Raw genomic sequence first — 19207 nt, forward strand, 5'->3', positions numbered from 1 at the left:
ACAGTACTTTCAAGTTAAAATTAGCTCGTATTCATTTACATGGCCCAACAGTGCCACATTTTTACAATAAACCAGAGGGGGTTTTTTCATCCAGAAAATTTGGTTACAAGGATGCAAAGCAAAAAATAGTGAATTTAGTATTTGGTGCCTCACAGATATGGCAGCCAATGACAACTGTGTACCTAGATCTGAGGACAGAACTTGGCCCTTCACATGTATGACAGCACACGAGTTAAAATTGGTTTTGTCAAGGAGCCTACACAGAAGCCACTAAAATACCTAATCTTCCTGTGGAAACCTCAGCCCCCATCTTCTTATATCTATTTTGGTTCCCCTCTAGTTCATTCTAACTGTATGAGGCTCTGACTCAGACATAATGAGAATCATTCACCTTAATTCTAGCACTGAAGAGATTTATGAAATCTTGTACACTCAGAGGAGTGTTGAAATGATGAACTGCTGAGCCTCAGGGAAAAAAAGAGCTCTTTCAGATCTCTGATCAGGGTCAAACTAAACATTGAGACTTAAAAATAACAAATAAATCCATGTGAAGACAAAGGCCTATTGTATGTTGCTCACTCCTCCAGAACAACCCACAGCAGGGTGAGCGTTACATGGGAAAACTCAGTGCAATTTCACTCTCTAGCATTCTCAGCTCTTTTCTTCTGTTGATGGTGAGGGCTGCGGACAAAGAGAAAAAAGATTTGGGTGCCCACAAATAGGCAATAGGGGATACTGCCTTCCAAATGCACAGGTTGCCACAGTTTCTTACAGAAATCCCATGAACCTAGGAACACTAGAGCAGAGGCACAGTCCTCTGCAAGCTACTCCCTCCTCACTCCACCCCATAGCTCACAAAGGAGCTGTGCTGCTAGAAGGTGCCACCAAAGATGGGTGAGAGGAGAATTAGGGTGTAGTGGGAGTTCCAACTAGAATGCTACAGGCTTGCCAGGGTATGACAGTCCAGAAAGCAGATTCCCCTGACTCTACCCCTCCTCTTCGGGAGGGAGAAAAAGTATGTCCTTCCTCTCTCTGCTTACCAGCTCGACTTGACCAATGTTCCCTTATGAAAATATACGTAGAGTTCAACAGGAAATGCTAACTGTGTATAGGCTTTTCAGACCATCCTCCAGAATTGTACAGAAAATGATATCCATGCTACAGGATTCTATAGGAAGGCTCAGAACAATCTATAGAAAGGGTCCCATTCTCTGTTAAATTCTGCTGGGTTTTTAACAGTAAATTCTAGAGAAACTTGTTAATTTTCTATTAAACCTTATTGGTTTAACCCTATTACATTATATGGGATGCTGTATTAACCTTTATTTTCAATAAGGGTATTTGATTGAGTCTTAGCTCTTCCAAGCAACAGAGCAGGTTGGAGTAAAGATTGGTCTTAAACCCGTGAACATCAGTTTCTTCTTTATTTAGTTGCCATAACTTTAGTTCCAGAGCCTCTGGAAGAGCTTCCAGCCCTGCAGGCAATTCTCTCTGCACACATTGCTTAGGATCTCAAACTCCTGCAAAGGAAATGCACAAGTCTGAATTCAGAACTTGACAACCATGGGAGCTCTGCCTATGGAGGTGTAGAGAGGCGGAGTGGCCTCTGTCTAGGTTCCTTCCGCACTCTGAACTCTAGGGTACAGATGTGGAGACCTGCATGAAAGACCCCCTAAGCTTATTCTTACCAGCTTAGGTTAAAAACTTCCCCAAGGTATAAACTTTGCCTTCTCCTTGAACCGGATGCTGCCACCACCAAGTGTTTTAAATAAAGAACAGGGAAAGAGCCCACTTGGAGATATCTTCCCCCAAAATATCCCCTCAAGCCCTACACCCCCTTTCCTTGGGAAGGTTTGATAAGAATCCTAACCAATTTGTACAGGTGAACACAGACCCAAACCCTTGGATCTTAAGAACAATGAAAAAGCAATCAGGTTCTTAAAGGAAGAATTTTAATTAAAGAAAAGGTAAAAGAATCACCTCTGTAAAATCAGGATGGTAAATACCTTACAGGGTAATCAGATTCAAAACATAGAGAATCCCTCTAGACAAAACCTTAAGTTACAAAAAGACACAAAAACAGGAATATACATTCCATCCAGCACAGCTTATTTTACCAGCCATTAAACAAAAGGAAATCTAACGCATTTCTAGCTAGATTACTTACTAACTTAACAGGAGTTGTAAGGCTGCATTCCTGATCTGTTCCCAGCAAAAGCATCACACAGACAGACAAACCCTTTGTTCCTCCCCCTCCAGATTTGAAAGTATCTTGTCCCCTCATTGGTCATTTTGGGTCAGGTGCCAGCAAGGTTATCTTAGCTTCTCAACCCTTTACAGGTGAAAGGGTTTTGCCTCTGGCCAGGAGGGATTTTATAGCACTGTATACAGAAAGGTGGTTACCCTTCCCTTTATATTTATGACAGCCTCCCACTGAGCCAAAGAGGGAGGAGCCATTCTGTGATCCTTGGTGGGCAGAGCCAGGCCAGGCTCACCCCTCCCACCAGAAGCTAAGGTGCAGGACAGAAAGTATAAAAGGTGGGGTCTTTAACCCAGTTGAGTCTGAGCCAGACGTCTCCAGGCTGCTGCAGATCCCCAGAGTGGAACCCATGCTGCACCACACCCTGCCCCTGGAGGAGGCCAACCCAGGCGAAGAGCTGCCAGGACTGCTGCTTGCCACATACCCCAGAGAGGTGGGGGACAATCCCAAGCCGCAGATACATGATGGTGGGAGAGTAGGAAGTAGCCCAGGAAAAGCCGACTATAGTCTGGTTGTGTTGCTGCCTTAACACCAGTCACCGTGTTTTGGGCGGATCCCTGCTGACCCAGTGGCAGAACACTCTGCCACTGTTAGGGCCCCAGGCTCAGACCTGGTGGAGTAGGGTGGGCCCAGGTCCCGCTACCCCATGCTGCCAACCCCACCCCTGGGGTGGCAGCCTCCCCACCTTAGGCCAAGGGGCCTGCGCTTGTCTGCCATTTGCTAGAGCTAGGACAACAGACTGTTGCTCCAGCCCTGCCTAAGGGTCTGAGCTCCCTAAGTCTGTTTGGTGCTCCACCCTGGCTGAGGCCTGAGCCCCTAGATTGTTTCCCTGAGGTTCTGAGCCCTAAGACTGTTTGTTTGGCCCTGTCTGAAGGCCTGAGCTCATAGACTGCTTGTAGTTTCACCCTGATTAAGGGACTGAACTCTAAGACTCTGTTTGCTTGTTTGCTCTGTCCTGCCTGAGGATCTGCACCCCAAGACTATTTGATTCCTCCACCCGGCCTGAGGGCTGGATCCCTGTGACTGCTTGTTTGCTATACTCTATCCTGCCAGAGGGGCCTCAACCCCAACACTTGAATCGCTATTCCCCTGAAATGGGGCAATGCCTCAGCGAATGCAATGAAGCAGGGTGGTCTCCCACTGAGCCAGTGGGGTGGGAGAGGGGGGAGGACATCACTGCTAATACTACAGGAGGGCTAGCAAGATTAGGTTCTTGGCAAGCAAGAGAAGGGGGCATTGCTTTCATTTGGGATTGTTTTCACCAGAAAATTACACTGAGTTAGAGCACAACCTTGAGAGGTCACGTTAACTACGAGATATTGATTATGGCTTTTGCAATCGGTTTAGATAAGATCGAGCTGGTCATGAATTAACCTGTTGGGGCCAAGGATTTACCCAATACCAGATGATACAATGTTGAACATGACTTGCCCCGGTCTACACTGGCTGCAAAGTCATAGTTATCACAGGACGAGTGTGACAGGATACACCCCTGTGTTCACACACTACAGAGGTGTGATTTTTGTACAAGGCACGTCTTGTGAGGAGTCATTTAAAAATTCATAATTTGCTGGTCAGTATTGTCCTGGTAAAATGTGCGTGGCAACACTGTGTGAAGATTCTCCTGTATGGTATTATTAACACATATTCCAAACCCCCCAATCCTGCCCACATAGAAGCTGGCAAATAGGTCTGTCCTAAACAAAGGAATGTGTGATTGGCTTAATTTGAATTTAACCAGTAAACAGAGTCATCAAGAAGAAAGGGAAGACAAAGGATGTTCAAACAGATAAAAATCCCAGCAGGTAACATGCTTCCACGTAGGCTCTGTGGCTCCTGGTGCTCACCTGGAAATGTTTTTCCAAGAGGAGGACTGAAACTATGAAAAGAGGACCAAAATCCCAAGGCACCCCTCTCTCACTCCCTGCCCATTGCATTCACTGCATTCACTGCACTTGAAGAGAAAAAGGAAGCAGCCATTAGACTCTGGGGGAGGGGTCTTGACCTAAAGAGTTTGGTTAGTCAGACTGCTGAAAGCATGTGGTGAGAAAATTTTGCTTTGAATCTAATATAGTTTGTTAAGTTAGGCACTAGTAAGCATATTACCTTTATTTTTCTTGTAAACATTTCTGACCTTTATTCCTTATTACTTCGACTCACTTATAGTTAATACACTTGTTTTACTGTTTAATCTAATCCAGTGTGTTCAAGTTGAAGTGTCTGGGTAAATCCATTTGGGGTAACAGGTTGTGTGCAAATTCCCTTAAAAGGAATAACGGACTTAACATATTTGTCCTGTCCAGGAGAGGGCTGGGCAATACAAGACATACGTTTCTGGGGCAAAATCTGGGACTGGGAGTGTATTGGGGTCACCCTGCAGCATAACCATGGCTAGTAAGAGCCAAAATCTGGCTGCAGCACACACAGACATGGCTAGAAGTGACTTACATGCAGGAGGCTGTTTGTGAGCAATCCAGGTTGGAAGTTACAGCAGCAAAGCAGTGTAAAGGGCACCCCAGGTTAGAGGACTGGGGTGACACAGTTACTCAGTCTGGATTGTACCCTGGCATGTCACAGTGAGTTCACCCAACTCCTCAATGTCATGCTCTAATTCAGTGTAATTTCCTGGGGTGAACCTTTCTTTTGTGCTTTAAAATGTTAGACTCCAAATCAAGAAAACAGGATGCGGACAGACTTAAAACCAGAAATAAAGATGAATATTCTTCTTTTGCCAATATCTTTGCATCTTACTTTTATCAAGAACGGACCTTTCCATAATCTGCATTTGATACAGCTCATGTGGAGAACAGGAGTTTGTAAAGAACATACCTTGAGCAAAGCATGGAAGAGGAGAAACTACAGCGCTACAGGTATGTTCCAGCCCACTGGAAAAGAGAAAAACAATCAATGATGCAGAACACAACAATGTAATGCAGCCACTGGAAGAATAAAGTGCAAAATGTTCTGTCAGCTCAAAGTAAAAAAAGGAACTACCACCCTGGGTCATCTGTGAAACATGACAAGCATCTTTCTTCCATTTTCTTCAACTAGTAATGTTGTTTTTAAAAGCTAATAGTCACCATTTGTCTATGAATCATCTGATATGAGGCAACAGCATCCAAGTCCAAGTCTATATGAAACCCAAGGCAACATCATCTGTGTTTATTATTCTACAAAGAGCAGCGGTGCCAAATTTCCTGCAACACCCACTTTAGACGCCGAAATCCAGAGGACTGAATGTGCTGCTGTTAGCATTTAGAGACAGGAATACGTTTTGATCTAATACATCAGACAAAGGCTCAGTTGGTAATAAGATGGCATTGGATTCCACAGCAACTTAAAATAGTGCCAGATACTAAAAGCACCTTATGTAACTCATACCAGATAATTCATATTTATTCTCTTCAATTCTATTTCTCAAGCTGGTGTTTTAAGCATCCTAAAAATACCATGAAAGTTTGCAGATAGCAGTGAAATCCTTCTAGCTAATCGCATAAACGTAGCTTGATCGATGTGTACAAATGTTTTATTTAACTCTGTTCTTACATTTGCTTCTACTACATCACATTCAATATGAAATTATTCATGAAGAGCTGTAATGGCATGGGACTAATATCAGCACCTGGGCAATTATACTAGTAAATAGAGATTAATCTACCTAGGTTCCTGTCAGTACCTGCATACCAAGACACAGAAATAAAAGGATATTGTGGATGTATTGGAGAACCTCTCTGATGGTTCTGCCTGTGACAGCTCCATAGAGTGCCTTCCTCTACCAAAGGGGTGGGGTTTTGCAAGTCTCTCTCTCCATAAGGGAATGAGTCAACTGGAGGAAGAGCTGCCTGAATAGGGTGTTGGAGTTTAGCTGCTATCTACCCAGGGCCATGTAGATGTTGCAGGGCCTCAGACAGAGTAACACATTTGGGGACCCACCTAGCTATTTCAAGTCCTGCAACCAGGCACTTCTCTGAATGCTTCCCTGCACACCCATGCCACCACCTACCTGCAGTCTCTTCTAAGGCTGAGGTAGCATCCCCCTACACACTCAGCCAACCAACCTTTCGCAGGCTCTGAAGCCTTTGGTCACCAACCTATAATGAAGTGAGTCTGAAGCACAAACTTCCAGACAGGAATGATGGGAGGCCAGTTGGGGAATTCTTTCTTCACTGTAGCCTGCCAGCATGAAGGACAGGGAATCAAAGATAACAGAACTGGCAGAACCCTATATGGCCACAAATGTAAAGTGAACCCCAAGCCTCCCCATGGCCTATCCTCAGAGCGTTTTTTTTTTTTTTAAAAGATACTAAGGTCAGAAGGGAGCTGTTGTACTGATCCTTGCTAAGAAGCTTCAGGAAGTGCAGAAGCCGTACGTTTGTATTATTATAGACCTAGCTCAAGATCAGGGCCCCAACGTGCAAGGCACAGTACGTAGACATAGTGAGAGAAGTTCATCCCTGCCCTGCACGGTTTACAACCTAAATAAATAGGCAAGACTGACAAAAGTAGAAGAGGAAACAGAAGCAAAGTTAAGTGACTCATCCAAGATCACACAGGAAGTCAGAGGCAAAGCCAGGCCAGTCAGAATCCAGGTCTCCTGACTCCTAGACTTGTGCTCTAGTCACTATCCCATGTCATTGCTCAACTTACATACCCCTTCTACTTTCACTAGCAGGAAGAATTGTTACACTCACCAACAGGGACCCCAGAAAGCAATAGAAGGGAAAATCTAAAATATGGTGCATGAGCCTGGGAAGGGGTTTTGGGGGAAGCCAGCTGGTTTGCTACATAAAAGTAGACTCTTCTTCATTGAAACAAACTCTCTGCTTCTGTGTCCCAAACAGTCGTTCTCCAGGTTCCCATGGACACGGAACAGCTACAAGGTGCCAACTTATACCTTGTGGGAAAGGCACTGGGATTAGAAATATTTATTCAGATGGACACATTGGTTGCCAAAGCATGTTCACTGGCCAAACTTTCCCTTTCCCTTCAAGAAGGTTTGTCTGTGAGATTCCAGTATGTATAGTCCACATGGATGAGTAGCAAAATCCCTGCATCTCCACCCATGCTCACCTGCAGTTTGATAAGTGCTTCCCCCAGTTTGCAGATCAGCGTTGCCAACCCTCCAGGATTGTCCTGGAGTCTCCAGGAATTAAAGATTAATCTTTAATTAAAGATTATGTCATGTGATGAAACCTCTAGGAGTATGTCCAGCCAAAATTGGCAACCCTAATATCCAAACATGTCAAAAATGCTTCTACCGTCTCTACAATCACCGGACATGTTTGTTGGATGTTGAAATGTCTCTGTTCCATTTGGCTATTCCCCTGTAGATCAGAAGAGGTAGGCGGGGTGTTGCTATGTTACTGTGTTATATGCCATAAGCAATTCTTCCCCTACTAACACCTTGCTCTGTGCAAGTAGTAAGGTTCTTTGGCTCTTTGCATGGAACAGCTTCCTCCCTCCTGTGTGCCTGGCAAGCTACTCTGGCTCGTGACGGGGGGAGGGGGGGAGTGGTGGTGGTGGAGCTGGGGGCTCCTTCCACTCCTCACCCCTCTCTGCTTCCACCCACAACTTGCTGACATCAGGGAATATCACCACAGCTAGAGTCATATTCTGAGCAGAGGGCCTTAATCCCTTTCTCCTCGTTGTGTGAGTGACTGCTGTGACAACCTAGCCCCAGCCATGCTGGGTGATACAATATATAACCACTCCAATATTTGTCCTTGGTAACCTGTGAGACCTGACGTCAGTATATCTCCTTTGCAGCAGATTATGTTTTTGCCTTCTTTCATTCCGTGTTTAGGATGATCGTAGAGGTAGAGGTACTTGATCTCATCATACCTCAATTCCCATCTGTAAAAGGAGACTAACAGAACTTATTCCACCTTAGCAAGGTGCTGTGAGATGCTATGGATACAAAGGATGAGTTATGATGGAATTCCTGCACCTTTTATATCCATACTTATTATGGCTCAATCCCATGCCCACTAATGTTAATGGAAAGACTCCCCTTGATTTCAAGGAGTGTTCGATCAAGCCCTATCAAACCACATTTGACTTCATAAGCCTCCAAATGCCCAAGCCATTGTGGAAAATAAAGTATAAATTTGTTTTTAAAAATATTAATCATTCATTGGAGGGGGAGCACTGAGTATGTGTTTTAATCACCAGCATCTACTGCAGGAAGCTGTTGACAGATACATCAGCTCACACTTGTAGTCAGATGTTACTAGATGTTGGTTGCATGTGGAAGTCCTTTGTGTGTTGTCCCAGCTCTGCACAGACAGTGGGCACAGCAGACCTCGATCCAACTGCCCAATAACCACAGACTCAGTTCGTAGTGAAGGCACTTAGTCAGGTTTATTGTCAATGAAGCACGGTCCTAATGTCCTGGCTCAATGGTTACAGGTACACTAACACATGTATGCCCGTTACAATGGGCTAGCTCAGTTAATGGTGGGACTTTCCATTATCCCCTAGGCCAACCAAAGACGCCCTCCGAGATACATCTTTATACACAGATACAAACAAGTTACATATTGCCCCTGACGTATCTAGGTGCCACCCTCTGATGTATTTCGGTGCCACCCTTTGCCTTGTACCTGTTGGTTCAATCAAAACATTTCTATCTATCATGCTGACCTTATCTTTAGGATGGGTCAGTGTGTTCCTGTTCTCTTTGGGGAATGCGCTGGTATCGGGCTGTTCTGGTACCATCCTTCTGGAATGTGTTTGCATGTGTGTTCTTGTGCCTAGCACTGCTTAGGAATATGTGTTTCTGCAATATTATCCCTGTTCTTGCCAGATTCTGTGATCAGGACCTGCCTTTTGCTCACAACTTAGCCGTGCTTTATAGCAGCAAAGCTTGGACCACTACTTTAGTTTAGGCCTCAGGCCTCATACCAGGCCTCTGATACAAGGGCTTACGTTTCAGGCCCTCTTCCTACATTACTGTTTACTGGTAAGAAAGATTTTGACCCAAAATAGCACTCATTTTTCATCCTTCACAAGCAAAAAACCCAGCCAAACCAAAAACATCAATAAAAAAATAAGGTTAGACTTTTGAGCTCTAAAGATTTTTGGCTAAAGCTCACTGTTGAAGGCTGAGAACTCGTGTTCTACATATATTCTGATTCCAAGAAAATTATGGACTTTCCATATGTCAGAAGACAGCAAGATGGCTCAGCTGGTTCAGAGGGGGTATTATTAATAATAATAAATGTTGCCATTATACAAGCAACTCCGACATGAACTGTTCTTATCTAATGTTAGTTCAGACTGCCAAAGGAATGTGGTTTGAACTGCCTTGGCATGGAGCAGCAATTCTTTTCAGAGCCCAATTAAGTTCAGTCACAAGCACACACTTCCTACGGATATCCCAAAGGATCAGACCCAAACCGGGCTATGTTCCTAAAGAGTAGAAGGGAGACCACAGGAAAATGAAATTCTACCACTAATCTGTTAATTTACAGTTTGAAAAATGAACATTCAGAATGCCACCCACTCCCTAAAATAGCCTGGGGAGGACAAAAAGCAATAGCAGATTTTTATAGCTGTTGCACTAATCTTATTTCTGTTTCCAATAGTCAAGCAATGCAGTGGTCTCTCGTGGAAGATGACAGTACAGCAGATATTATAGTTGAGTGTGTTTATTTTTTATATGAATTATTCTGTAAATTCTAGGGCTCAGGCAAGTTGTCTCAGTGTGGAAATGTTTGGAACCCTGGTGTAAAGTAATTAGGGCTGTCAATTAATCGCAAGTATCAGAGGGGTAGCCGTGCTAGTCTGGATCTGTAAAAGCGGTAAAGAGTCCTGTGGCACCTTAGAGACTAACAGACGTATTGGAGCATAAGCTTTCGTGGGTGAATACCCACTTCTTCAGATACATGTAGTGGAAATTTCCAGAGGCAGGTATAAATATGCAAGCAAGAATCAGGCTAGGGATAACGAGGTTAGTTCAATCAGAGAGGATGAGGCCCTCTTCTAGCAGTTGAGGTGTGAACACCAAGGGAGGAGAAACTGCTTTTGTAGTTGGCTAGCCATTCACAGTCTTTGTTTAATCCTGAGCTGATGGTGTCAAATTTGCAAATGAACTGAAGCTCAGCAATTTCTCTTTGAAGTCTGGTCCTGAAGTATTTTTGCTGCAGGATGGCTACCTTTAAATCTGATATTGTGTGTCCAGGGAGACTGAAGTGTTCTCCCCTACAGGTTTTTGTATATTGCCATTCCTAATATCTGATTTGTGGCCATTTATCCTTTTATGTTAATCGCAGTTAATTTTTTTGAGTTAACTGTGATTAAAAAAATTAATTGCAATTAATTGCACTGTTAAACAATAGAATGCTAATTGAAACATTAAATATTTTTGGATTTTTTTCTACATTTTCAAATATATTTATTTCTAGTACAACACAGAATACAAAGTGTACAGTGCTCACTTTATATTTATTTTTATTACAAGTATTTGTACTATAGAAAACAAGAAATAGTATTTTTTAATTCACCTCAAACAAGTACTGTAGTGCAATCTCTTTATCGTGAAAGTGTAACTTACACATGTAGATTTTTTTTGTTACGTAACTGCACTCAAAAACAAAACAATGTAAAACTTTAAAGCCTACAAGTCCACTCAGTCCTACTTCTTGTTCAGCCAATTGCTGAGACAAACAAGTTTGTTTACATTTATGGGAGATAATCCTGACTGCTTCTTATTTCACCTGAAAGTGAGAACAGGTGTTCACATTGCACTTTTTTTAGCCGGCGTTGCAAGGTATTTACGTACCAGATATGCTAAACATTCATATGCCCCTTCATGCTTCGGCCACCATTCCAGAGGACATGCTTTCATGCTGATGATGCTCATTAAAAAAATAATGCGTTAATTAAATTTGTGACTGAATTCCTTGGGGGAGAATTCTATGTCTCATGTTCTGTTTTACCTGCATTCTGCCATATATTTCATGTTATAGCAGTCTCAGATGATGACCCAGCACATGTTCGTTTTAAGAACACTTTCACAGCAGATTTGACAAAAGGCAAAGAAGGTACCAATGTGAGATTTCTAAGGATAAATACAGCATTCAACCCAAGGTTTAAGAATCTGAAGTGCCTTCCAAAATCTGAGAGGGACGAGGTGGGGAGAATTCTTTCAGATATCTCAAAAGAGCAACACTTCAATGCGGAAACTACAGAACCCAAACCACCAAAAAAGAAAATCAACCTTCTGCTTGAGGCATCTGACTCAGATAATGAAAATGAACATGCGTCGGTCCACTCTGCTTTGGATCGTTATTGAGTAGAACCCGTCATCAGTATGGACACGTCTTCTGGAATGGTGGTTGAAGCATGAAGGGACATATGAATCTTTAGCGCATCTGGCACATAAATATCTTGCGATGCTGGCTACAACAGTGCCATGCGAACGCCTGTTCTCACTTTCAGGTGACATTTTAAACAAGACGTGGGCAGCATTATCTCCTGCAAATTATAACCAAATTTGTTTGTCTGAGCGATTGGCTGAAGTAGGACTGAGTGGACTTGTAGGTTCTAAAATTTTACATTGTTTTGTTTGAGTGCAGTTATGTAACAAAAAAAAAAATCTACATATGTGAGTTACACTTTCAAGATAAAGAGATTGCTCTATAGTACTTGTATGAGGTGAACTGAAAAATGCTATTTCTTGTGTTTTCTACAGTGCAAATACTTGTAATAAAAATAAATAAAAAGTGAGCACTGTACACTTTGTATTCTGTGTTGTAATTGAAATCAATATATTTGAAAATGTAAACAACATCCAAAAATATTTAAATAAATGGTATTCTATTATGGTTTAACAGTGCGACAAATCTCGGCATAGTCAGTAGCACACAGCCCCCTGAAGGAACTCAAGATGAAGAAGATATTTGCATCCCTAATGCAAGATGGCTGGTTTAGTGGGAGGGAATAACCTACCACTGAGCTTCTCGGGCTTTGATAAGGACCAGATTTAGAAAGTCAGGATGGTCCTGAATTTAGAATATCAAGTGTCACCCACTGTCAAGCTGGATTATACCATGATGGCTACAGCTACACAGCAAACACTGTACACAGGTGATCCTACTAGAGCTAACCTGAATGTAGCTAGAATGGTAAAAATAGTGGTGTAAACAGCATGGTGCAGGCTTCAGTGCAAACTAGAGAGCCCTGCGCATACTCAGGGTACATAATTGGCTCTCTTGCCTGCACAGGGCTGTTTATGTTACTACTGTTAGGGTTGCCAACTTTGTAATATTTCAAAACTGGATACTCCAGCAGGAGTGCCAGAACAGCCCTTCCCCCTGAGGACACGCCCATGCCCCGCCCCTTCCCCCCTAGACCTCACCCCTGTCCCACCTCTTCCCCCGAGGCCCTGCCCCTCCCCCCTGAGGCCCTGCCGCCCGTTCACTCCTCTTTCCCTCTCTCTCCCTCGTTCACTGCTTTTCTCCTCTCTCCCCCTCCCTGTATGGGTCAGGAGGGACTCGCCTGCAGAGCCGGGGCTCGGAGCTGCAGCCGCCCGATTCAAGTAGGAGGTGGCCTTTGCTAAGTAGGGGCTGGCGCGAATGATGACTCGGCACCTCCCTGCCTCCCCTGCCTACAGTAACCAGACTTTGGGTGTCTGTTCAGATGGAAAAGCAGACACCTGGCCACCTATTACCCAAGCTAGCTGGATTCAAGCTAGCTCAGATAGGGAAGCCCATGCACAGAATATTGAGTTTCTCTCTGTCCCCTTCTCCCAGTGCATAGCTTTGTGATGTCGAGACGGCACTCCGGCAATGCATGCTACACGAGACTGCCTCACGTGCAATCCAACAGCACAACTGGTAGGCGGGGCAAATGGGAGCCTGCCTGCCTGCCACTTGGTACTGGCTGCCTGTCTGGCACCTGGATCCAGCTACAGAGGTTAGTTCTAAGCCTTTAATGAAGGATTACAGCTCATCATGGGCACTGAGCACTTCTGAAAATCTGGGCCTGGGGCTTATCTTTGGGAGCCTGTCAGGATGGAAGAGGGGCTGTCCATGTCCTTCCTGCTACAGATTCTGGCCTATGGCATGTCCTACCTTCAGGGCTGGTATCCTTGAAATAGGCACTGAACACGAGACTCATGCCTGTGAAGCCCTGACTATCTCCAGCAAGGTGCTAAGTGCCCTGGGGGCTCCAAACCTCACAGGAGGGGCTCTGTGCCTCAGAGCACACGCCCAGTCGTCTCTGAAGAGTCTGACACAAAACTATTTTAGTCATTCTGAAGGCATTTTAAAATCAGTATTTTAGCTGGGTTCTGGTGTGGTTATAGTCTGTCTGTGGGAGGCACTTATCACGGAGCTCCCAAGCCCCTTGAAACTCAATGTCCCCAAATTTGGTGTTCCAAATCCAGATCTGGACCCCGATCTGAATTGTACAGATTAGATACACTTCTGGGCACCCGTCCTAAAGTATTTTGATGAACAGGCTCTGCATTAAAAAAAAAAAAAAAAACCTTACAAAGCTCATGCCATATTGAAGAGAATATGTTTAATAGAAAGCAAAGAACATTCATATCTATCTTGTCACCAACAGGAGTTCTGACTTACTGTCACTTCTTTGCTGCATAAATGAATCCAGCATGTGAAAACTGCACTGTCAGGATGGCTGCAATGTCACTTGTGACAGCATGAAGAAGGCTGTCATTTGTCATGCTCTTCCTGTGAGCAAAGAGCATTCCCAGGCTCTGATGTGTTACACGCCTAACAATCTTTCCCTGTAAAATGTCAGGACTGTGTGTGTAAGGGTGGCGTGGGGCTTTTTGTTTAAGCCCATTGCCGTTTGTCATTGGGAGGTTGGGAGTACACATCCCTCTTCTTCTCTAATGACATTAACTCCAGCATGAAATAGTGAAAGTTTGATTTGCAGTTTAAAATTAAATGAAACATTCTTCCCAACTTTGTCAGGCTGACTTTCCAAAACCCTTCAACTGAGAAGCCAGCAGCACTGCTGAAAGGACTTACAACAAACAGGCCTTTGGAAAAAATGACCTAAGTCATGCAAAGAACAGAGGATCCCTGAGAGGAAGAAAGTGATAAAGGAACAGGAATTTTTTCCCCCTCTAACCTTCTGTTGACTGTGATTCTAGCAACCAATGTTTTCCAACACCATGGGTGGGAGGAAGTGGAGGGACATTGTTTATAGTATATAGACAGAGGCTGCAGCAGTAGCCAGATGAGGAGAATAACTTTTGTACAAGAACGGAAGAGTGAAGGGAAATGGCTAGGTGAGGACTCTTACAGGAAGAGAGAGCATACTATGGTAGCATACAATTTTTCCTATGGATGTATGTAATAACAGAATATCATGAATAGTAACCATCTCATGTGATCTGTGGGTCTGTTGCTAACCAGACACCAAGAAAAGGCTGCAGTTCTCATTCCTAATTTGCACTTCATTGGCAAAAAGTCAAAGCTTTGCAAACATTGAGTCAGCCTCACATCACCCTTAAGAGATGGGTACTGGCCACTATTTTCTACAACATCCAGGGATTTTAGATGCCTCCATCTTTGGGTGCCCAACTTGAGATGCCTCCATCTATGGTGCCCAACACCATAAAAGGTTTCTCAGAACTTTCCCTTTAAAGGCAGCTCAAGCTAGGCACCCAAAACCACAAGGCATGTTTGAAAAGCTTGCGCATGCTCCCTGTTTGGCATCTGAAGAAATGGAGATGTACAGAGAGCTTAAGGTCAATATTGTTTAAACTTGGGTGCCCATATATTGATTTTTCAAGGTTTCAAGCACCTGCAGCTCCCACGGCAAAAATTACAACCGTATTATACAATTGTATAGAATGGCTCAAAAACCTACAGAAAGGCTCCTATTAAATCCAATAGGGTTTCAGAAAAAATTGCCATAGAATTCTCTTGATTTTGTCCCCATTGGATTCTATACAAACCACCCAGACATGATATTCTGAAAGTCAAGTCAGCTATTTATGGATTTAGGTGCCTCACTTTTGGCCCACAAATTTGATAATGTATTGGGAAGTGACTTGCCCAAAGTCAGTGGCAACGCCAAAGAGCAGAACCCAGCTCCCTCAACTCCTAGGCCCATACATTAGCCACAAGAGCCCTCTTTTCCCACTATTCCTCAGCTTGGCCAGCTGAGCCCAGCTCTCTCACTTGTCCATTTTTAGACATTGATAATTAAAATACTAATTATAGCCTCTGTAGATATTTCACTAAGCTTCTTAACACAGTCAAAACATCCGTGCGGTCATTTGATGCTATCAGAGTAACAGCTATGGCAGGTGCAGACATCAAATTACAGTATTGTTTTTCTAGCAGGAATGGGGAAAAAAATTTTACAACCCCCAAGAAAATTAAAAAAAGCCCAAAAGGTTAAGCAGATGTGCTAAACATTCCAAAGAAACACATCTGCCCCCTTAACTTCTGTCACATTATTTCCAACTGATTTTTATGCTGCAACTAGCTTTTCATAGCTGCAAAGATGATAAATGTCTCATTACCAAAAATAAATCCATCCTTTATGGATGATAGAGAGAGAGAGAGGCACAACACTACCTATTATGGTATCAAGCAACAGATTTCACTCCCTCTGCTACTGTCCATTAATTAACAATCTGACAAGGCTTTCAAAAGAATTTCTGAGCTCCTTTGCTCCCCTCTTTAATTCCTTCATAATGTTTTGTATATATAAACATGTCAGGTCAGGTAAGAAGCGGGACATGACATCTAACACAGTGCAGAACTTGTTTTCTATTCAAATCCAAATTACGTGGTGAAGAAGCAAAAATGGCATCAAAAGGAGAAAAACTCAACCTGGTCCCCGGTTCAAGCAGCTTAACCACCACATTTGTCTGCATCCCCATCCCACATAGCCCTCTCTATTGGCATAGGCCCATACCAGAATTATATTCATCAACCTCCATGAAGCTGCTTCACTTTGTGCGACAGCATCCTTTCCCTGAATGCTAGACACACGACTTTAATAGGAAAAGCTTTAGCTTTGATAGTGTGATTTCCATAGCTATGAACACATGAGCCCCGCCTTTTTTTCCTGTATATACTGCATTACATTTCTAAAAGTGGCCATTTTGGTCTTAGACTTGCTGAAGCCTGTACAGAACTCTCTCTCTTTCACACACACACACACACACACACACACCTCTCTCTCTCCTAAGACTTTACTTTTATTCTTTCTTATTTGCCTTCATTTAAAAAACCACAGCTGTAGAGTGAAAGTGCATGTGTTCAGAAACAGAACCATCGTTGAGCAATTTGTCACTAACACTCTACCTAAGAGTCCAAAGGAAGTGGGGGAAACCCCATACAGAATAGACAATATACAAATGGAGAAACTGAGGCACAAAGAAGGTAAGTGGTTTTTCTCAAGGTCATATGTAAAGTATATGGAGTAGAGATGTGTGAAGAATGATTTTCCTGTCCCATGAAAATTTTCAAGCTTTCAAAAAAATACCTTTCAAAAATTCATGAAAAATGAGACTACCCCCAGAATAGTTATTAGGCCAGTGGTTAGGGCACTCTAATGCAGAGCAGTGCCTTGAACTTGGGTCTCCCACATCCCAAAAGAGTACCTGCGCTACCAGGCTAGTGGCCAGAGTCTTGGGTAGGTATATCACTGTGTGAGTGTCAGGTTCTAACCAGAAATTCCATCCTGGGCCTGAGAAACCTTCCCTAGTGAACTGATGCATTCCTGCAAAAAGTTTCTGTTTCCACCAACTGGCATTCCGGTTAAAAGCTTTTGTTAAAAAACTCCCAACCAGCTGTGATATGGAGTCCTGTGCTTCATGCTGAAATGCAGCTTTCCTCAGTGCCCTTTTTTAATCTCGGGGAGACAGGCAGGGACATTTTAAGTGGGCAGGAGAAACTGACATTTGCTCAGAGCCAGATTACAGCAAGGGTAGAGACTGTACTTCAATGTGGTTACTCTGAAAACAGCGTAGGCAATGCCTACCCATGGGAGCAGCTCTGCTTTGTGTAGATAAATTTCTTTGCTTCTGCAGTTCTGCTTAGCACTTTTAAGAACCATACGTAACAGGTAATGTGGACTGTATTTATAGGCTTTTGGTTTGAGGAATTGATTTTTAAGCAAATTTAGACTCCATTTTTAAGGCAAAAATTGTTTCAGTTTTTACAAAATTGCTTACCTTGAACTAGATCAAGAATGGTTCCTCCTGAAGGTGCACTGAGCTCTCCAGAGAGCATGTGCAGAACCCACCAGCCCCCTCCTCAAATGATTTTCAATGCTTCAAAAATTATCCATTTAATCTAAGCTCTTCAAAGGCCTCTTGGGGATTTACACACAGCTACCATTAATATTAATGGCACTGTGCATCTAAATCCCCTAGGTGACTTTATTTGAAAATCTCAGTCTGGAGGTCTTGAATCTGTCCATCTACTTAAAGTGTAGTGCTACTCTGCAAAGTCACTCTGTCAAAATGACACTGATTCAAATGTGCTCAGTTTAGAAGCAAAAGGTTGGCATTTTATTCCAAACTGTCAGTCCTGTAAACTCATTCTGGGCTCTGAGAGTCAAGTTGTGTTCTAGCTGGCTCACGTATTGTCACCAGCAATAGGTTCTGCCATATGAAATTAATTAAAATTCTGTTAATGAGCAAGAGTCAGAATGCAATCTAGCTCCCCCTCCCAAAGCTCTGCAGGGTTGACAAGATGACTTTAAAAAAAATCTTATTTTTGCCATTAAAATAAGCAGATGTAGAGCTGAGTACACACAAGAAACGGGTTTGTTGAGTAAGAAGCTGCTATTTCTTTTTAAACTGTAAGCAATGTAAGCGAAGGCCCGCTGGCAATGTCCTCAGCTAGGGTAACAGGGCACAACTAAAGTGAAGTCAATGAAGTCAGCACATTTACACCAGCTAAGCATGTAGCCATATGTATGTGTTTGTTCTGCCCATAGTGCAAAGAGGCCCAGTTCCTGACTGGGACTTTTGGAAGACACTGTCATATATAAATATTCAATACTATTGTTACATAGTCACTTTTCTGATCAGAATCCCACTGTAAAAAACGGATAATGTAGTTTTCAGCTGCAAGCCAAAGAAGAGGGAAAGACAGCCTATTCAACCCTTGAAAAATGCTATTTCAAATTTCAGAAACAATTCAAGAGGGTGGGAAATTCCTCTATGTCAACAATATGGTAAGGGGAAAACATCAAGTCCCAGGGCAATTGTTTAGTTCATTGAATAATCTGAGCACATGATATTTCTAACTTTTAGAATATGTGAAACGACTAAGCAATAGGTAGGTAATCTTCAAAATTAAACAAGGCTCAATCACAGAAAGTGTATTTTCACGAAGAGCTTCCTGGAAGTGTTCTTGTTAATTTTTAACTCCATGTTTTTTCTTTATTACATAGAAGTCCCTCCTGCCACAAAAAGAGTAGTTGGAGCTTAGCACAAATGGACTGTTACTCTCCTTAAAAAACAGAGGAAAATGTGAGCATTATTTTAGGGCAGAGGTCCCCAAACTGTGGGGCATGCCCCACTAGGGGGACTGAGAGGGACATTCAAGGGGGGGTGCGGTGAGCCCAGGCCAGCCCCCATGGGGGACAGGGAGGCAGCACCACGCAACCTCATCCTGTCCATAGCTCTGCTGCATCCCCACCCCCAACCACAGCCTGTCCCCAGCCTTGGTGCAGCTCCGCACCCGGCCAGAGGCCTGGCTGCCAGCCCCGACCGCGGCCCTGATGTGGTTCCGGTCCCACCCCAGTCTCAGACTCTGGCCATGGCCCCACTCCCGGCCCCAGACATACACACACCACCCAGCTGCAGCCCCCGCCTCAGACCCCTTGCCCCTGTTCGCATCCCCACCCTTCCCCCGAGCCTCAGCTCAACTCCCAGCTCTGGCACTGGGGGGAGGGGAGGAGCAGACAGGGTAAGGGGGGGACACAACCCTCAAAAGTTTG

General features: G+C 43.6%; 1 protein-coding gene across 1 annotated transcript in view; it reads right to left on the bottom strand.

Annotated features, from left to right (window-relative positions):
• Window positions 1-19207, bottom strand: part of SORBS1 (sorbin and SH3 domain containing 1) — a 262831-nt gene that overhangs the window by 187370 nt on the left and 56254 nt on the right. The window contains exon 2 of the mRNA XM_074958401.1: window positions 5090-5145. The gene's annotated coding sequence lies outside the window, so the exon portion shown is untranslated. The remainder of the gene's footprint in view (window positions 1-5089; window positions 5146-19207) is intronic.

This window comes from Natator depressus, chromosome 7 (genome assembly GCF_965152275.1).
Source record: "Natator depressus isolate rNatDep1 chromosome 7, rNatDep2.hap1, whole genome shotgun sequence".
NCBI classification, from domain to species: Eukaryota; Metazoa; Chordata; order Testudines; family Cheloniidae; genus Natator; species Natator depressus.